The sequence below is a fragment of the Pteropus medius genome, unplaced genomic scaffold (assembly GCF_902729225.1).
Source record: "Pteropus medius unplaced genomic scaffold, Ma_sr-lr_union100, whole genome shotgun sequence".
Taxonomy (NCBI): domain Eukaryota; kingdom Metazoa; phylum Chordata; class Mammalia; order Chiroptera; family Pteropodidae; genus Pteropus; species Pteropus medius.
In genome coordinates this window covers 5,195,230-5,200,053 of record NW_024344370.1, presented here as the reverse complement: position 1 = coordinate 5,200,053, position 4,824 = coordinate 5,195,230, and the positions used below count along the sequence as shown (strand labels likewise).

The 4,824-nt window shown below is 36.2% G+C and overlaps 1 pseudogene; it reads right to left on the bottom strand.

Annotated features, from left to right (window-relative positions):
• Nucleotides 1-1,632: 1,632 nt before the first annotated feature.
• Nucleotides 1,633-1,751, bottom strand: LOC120608468 (uncharacterized; annotated as a pseudogene).
• Nucleotides 1,752-4,824: the final 3,073 nt, after the last annotated feature.

Here is a 4,824-nt window from a genome sequence, read left to right as displayed (position 1 = left end):
TAGTGTTTCTTGTTCACCAGTAGTTGAGATGATTCATACATTTAACCTCCTCTCCCATATTCTTTAGATTGATGGCTTTCTGAGGAATGGACAGTCGTTTCTCTTCCTTCATGCCCTGTTCCTGTTAGTATAATGAATTAGGAAAACTTCTCACAACAGTGGTTGAGTTGCAATTTCATTAGTTTATACAAATTGGTACAAAACAGGTGTGAATCAGTCAGCCTCTTTCTATGATCTAATGACCTAGAAAAATGAGAGCAACTATGTTCAGTGAGGACTTCTTTATGCAATCAACGTAAATTTCATTAGCAAATCAGAACTCACAGTTTTTGGTGTGTAAACTGAAAGATCTTTATTGCCAATTTTACTTAGCTTTATTGCTGCAGCTAAAGTAATTAGGCAAGGTTTTATCTGAGATGTTGTTAAATGAGGTCATCGTTTGGAATAATTCAATAAGCTAATAGTTCTCGAGCTTTATTTACCAAGCTCTGGAAGATGATAGTCTTTGGAGTCATGCCACTGGCCCCTGTAAATTGAATCTCAAGATCTAATTTCTACTCTGTTGTATTAGTTTACTAGAGCTGCCATAATAAAATACCACAAGCTGGGTGGCTTAAACAACAGAAATGTTATATCTCACACTTTTAGAGACTAGAAGTTCAAAATCAAGGTGTCTCTAGAATTGGTTCCTTCTGAGGGCTGTGCGGGAGAATCTGGCAATTTGTAGTGTTGCTTGGCTTTTTAAGCATCACCCTGATTTCTGTCTGCTTTGATCTTCACATGGTGTTCTCTCAGCATGCATGTTTGTCTCCAAATTCCCCCCTTTTTATAAGGAGAATAAACATATTGGATTAGCGCCCACCCTGATGGCTTCATACTAACTTGATTACCTCTGTAAAGACTCGGTCTCCATTTAAGGTCACCTTTTTAAAAATGAGTTATGGGTTTAAGACTTCAACATTTGAATTTGGGAGTAGGAATGAGATTCAACCCACAATTTCTCTTCTCCAAGGAAAGCGTTTTGGCAATCACGGTTTTAATTCTGGTATAAAACTGGGCTTATAGTCTCCATGCCTTGACCTTTCACTTTCAGTGTATTCACAGGTTTCTCTTGTGCCAATGCCAAAAACAAAACTCATCTGACCAAATGGACAATTTTCTCCATTTTTAATGTCCTTGTCAATGAGAATGGTGACTTTGAGAAATCTTTCTTATTAATCCTGAGGATACTAAAACAGATTGAGGATTCTCCTCTACATTCCTTTTATTATTATTTATAAAGTAAAAGTCACGGAGAACTAGTGAGATCAAGCTGCGTATTGCTATTAATCAATTTCTGTGAAGTCAAAACAAAGGTAATACATTTTCAGGACTGTATACCAAGAGTAAGAAATGATAACACACTTTCAACAAAGGAAAACATCCAGGATCACGTTATTAATGCAGAAGTAGAACTACTCTGCCTCATGTTTTTCTTCTTTCTCTCTGGGTTTTTAAATAAGAAATTACTTTATTAAGTTCTTAATGTACTTTCCTACTTCTTATTTGTTCTTTAGTTTTATTCATTTCTTCTACATTTTCTCAAGAAGAGTTTATTTTAGAATATTTATTTTATTTTTTTTATTTTTTTTACACCTACAGCACCCAGTCTTCCTAGGTGGTCTCCCATCCAAGTACTAACCAGGCCCAACCCTGCTTAGTTTCAAAGATCAGACGGGATCGGGCTTGCTCAGGGTGGCATGGCTGTAGACTATTTTAGAATATTTAAAAAAGAAAGATAGAATGTTCAAAAACAACATAGTACTTTATATCATATGATGAATCACTGGTAAGCATGGGACCAGACATACACTTAGAGGCCCAGAGAAATGCCTGTGTTTATATGGTTATATGTGATAGGTATTAATATTCAAAGGCCTAATCACCGGACACATGGAACATATTCCTTTTCTCAGTTATATAAAAATAAAACAAAAATGCAAAAGCGTTTTTAACCAGATCAAAGTTGAAAGTGCTTAGGTCACAGCTCCTAAAGAACACTTTCCTAGAGCAATCTGAATTTATTCGAGGCCACTCTTCTCATGTTTAGAAGCAAAGAGATCAGTCATATAAAAAGAAAAATTCACCAGCAACTATTAGCTTCATTTATTAAAGAAATTATTTGTCATTTTTTAACCTTTATGATTCCTGTTCTTCTGAAAATGTATGAGCAGTACATACAATGTAAATATATTGAGAGTAATTTGTGATACTTGGATAAATTAGTTGTGATTAAACCGGTTCATGCCAATTTTCTGGAACTGCAAGATGTTTTATAAGAATCTTTACTGAGGAGGAACATTATAGAAAAGTGAGCAAAGGTTCAGAATATTTCTCCACAGTTAACATTTTCAGCTAGCCCCTGAATACCAAGTGGCCGGTGGCATGACTCAGGCACATGCACCTCACAATCTGGCTGTATTACTCAAAATGACTTAACACTCTCCCTCAGTGGGGTTCTCACAAACTCTTTTCCAACTACAAGTCTTGAAGTCGTTATTTCTAATTACTCCTGCCAGGTCCCAGTCCGGTAATCCTAAGCATCTTTAACGCATACCTTGTTTTTTACTCCTATGCCTAAGTCATCACCACCTTGACTCACTTATCATGTTAAAATATAGCAAGCACTTTTCATACAAAGACTTTTTGTTAAGACTAAGAACTGTAGCATGATAAGAGTTGTCAGCAAAAATCGCAGAGAAACAAATGCTCCTTGTAAGAAGCGTCAATCTTCTGTGAACCACACACACTAAACATTAGTTGATTATAATCCTCAAGTAGGAAAAAATTGTATACCCTGTCTCAGGGGCAGGGAAGCAACTACATGTGGTCTCTTGATGGAAGTTTGTTCTTTGTTGTGTCTTCATTGTGTATTTAGTCACTCTGAAGGATCAAACATAGCAAAGAATTTGGCAAGAAATCTTTCCTTCCTTTTCTTATTTCCCACAGATTTTACAGACTTTGGCCCTTGAACACACAAAACCATACAAGCCTATTACTGTAAACTTACTCTGCCTGAAAATTAATAGACAGAGCAACTTTATATTCTAGTCATAGGCTAAAATTGCAGTTCTTGTGATTTAGAACTACACTGAAAATTATAAATCAGAACAAAGGATATTACAGTCCCATATGTCTGGAAGAAAATTAGCATTAATACCTGTAGTCTCCAACTCCACGTGGACTAAATAGAGGTAAAAGCATGTAATTTCAGATGCGTTACTCCCCTACCCCTCATATCCATCTTCTATGCATACCATTTTTATGAGCACATTTCCGTTTTCAGAACCCTATCACGTACTAACCTTGGAACTCAATAATGTATTTTAATCCGAGGGTTTTTCTTCTTGAAAACCAACATTTACTGGCATATATGATAGTCATAAAAATAGTATAAAGCTTAAGAAAGGGCTCCAGAGCCAAACTACCCAAATTCTAGTCCCAGTGCTACTACTGCTTATTAAGTTGAAACATATGAAATTGTCTTTTTTGTAGGTAAGACGAAAAACAATCTAATACTTACAATTCCACATAGTTCAACTTAACTGATATCTCACCTATCTGAAAAAAAAAATGAAAAGAAATAATAATAGTTGCCTTGAGCAATTCATAAGATAATAAAAGGGTTTCAGTTGCATAATTAACTAAAGCCAAAGTAGCCAGTAATAAATATGGTAAGACGGTGCTTCTCAAACTTTAATGTGCAAAGGAATCATCTGGAGATCTCATTAAAATGCAGATCCTGATTCAGTGGTTCTAGGATGAAGACCAAAGTTTTGCATTTCTTACAAGTGTCCAGATAATGCCGATGCTACTGGTCTGAGAACCACAGTTTGAGTAGCAAGTGTTATAGGAAGTTTCTTTTCTCTGATGATAGAAATACTCCTTTTCAGTCCCCTCCCTTAGAGACTTTCATTCAGTACATCTGGGCTGAGGCCCAGGGGTTTGTTTGTTTTTTTTAACAAGTACCTGAAGATGAGTTTCATTATTAGAAAAGTGTAGGAAGCACTATTGTGAATAAGAGTACTAGAAACCAAGTTCAGTGTGAGTTAAGAGGAGGAAAAGACCATTTCCAGCAGAGAGGTCAGAAAAAGCTTCGCAGAGAAGACAACCTGTGAAGCAGGTTTTGAAAAAAAAATGAGTATGATTTGTCTCTAGAGATGTCTAGAGAAGAATATTCCAGAACAAAACTAGAAAGAGTAAAAGAGAAAGCATTAGGATATTATGGCACAGAGTGTAGCCAATGCAAGTAGTTTCCTTTACCTAGAGTACAGGCATACCTCGTTTTATTGCACTTTGCTTATTGAGCTTCACGTTTTTTACAAATTGAAGGCAAGACCTTCCACTAACAAAAAATTTTATGGTACTAGCTTTATTGTGGTGGTCTAGAACTGAACCTGCAAGACCTCGAATAGTAAGTAAAAATGTTAGGACTTTATTTTTTTTTTTAAATTAGAAAGATATTGACCATTCCTGAGCAGAAGAGTGACATGATCAGAACTGGGCTTTTAGAACCACAGCTGTTCATGATTGAAGACTGGGTGTAGAAGAATTATTGTGGAGCCCAAAGCAAAGCCCATGAACCCAGGATTTAATGTAATGGGCTTGGGAATGAACCTTTGTCTCAGCTTCAGCAAGGGCAAAATGCCCTTTTAAACATCTGTGTAATCATGTGATGTGTGATTTCCTAAGGTATCTGGTTTTTATGTCATCATTTCAGAGAGAACTGTCTGTGAATGGCTAAGCAGAGCCTTCGACAACGGAATGGAGAGTCCTTTCCAAATC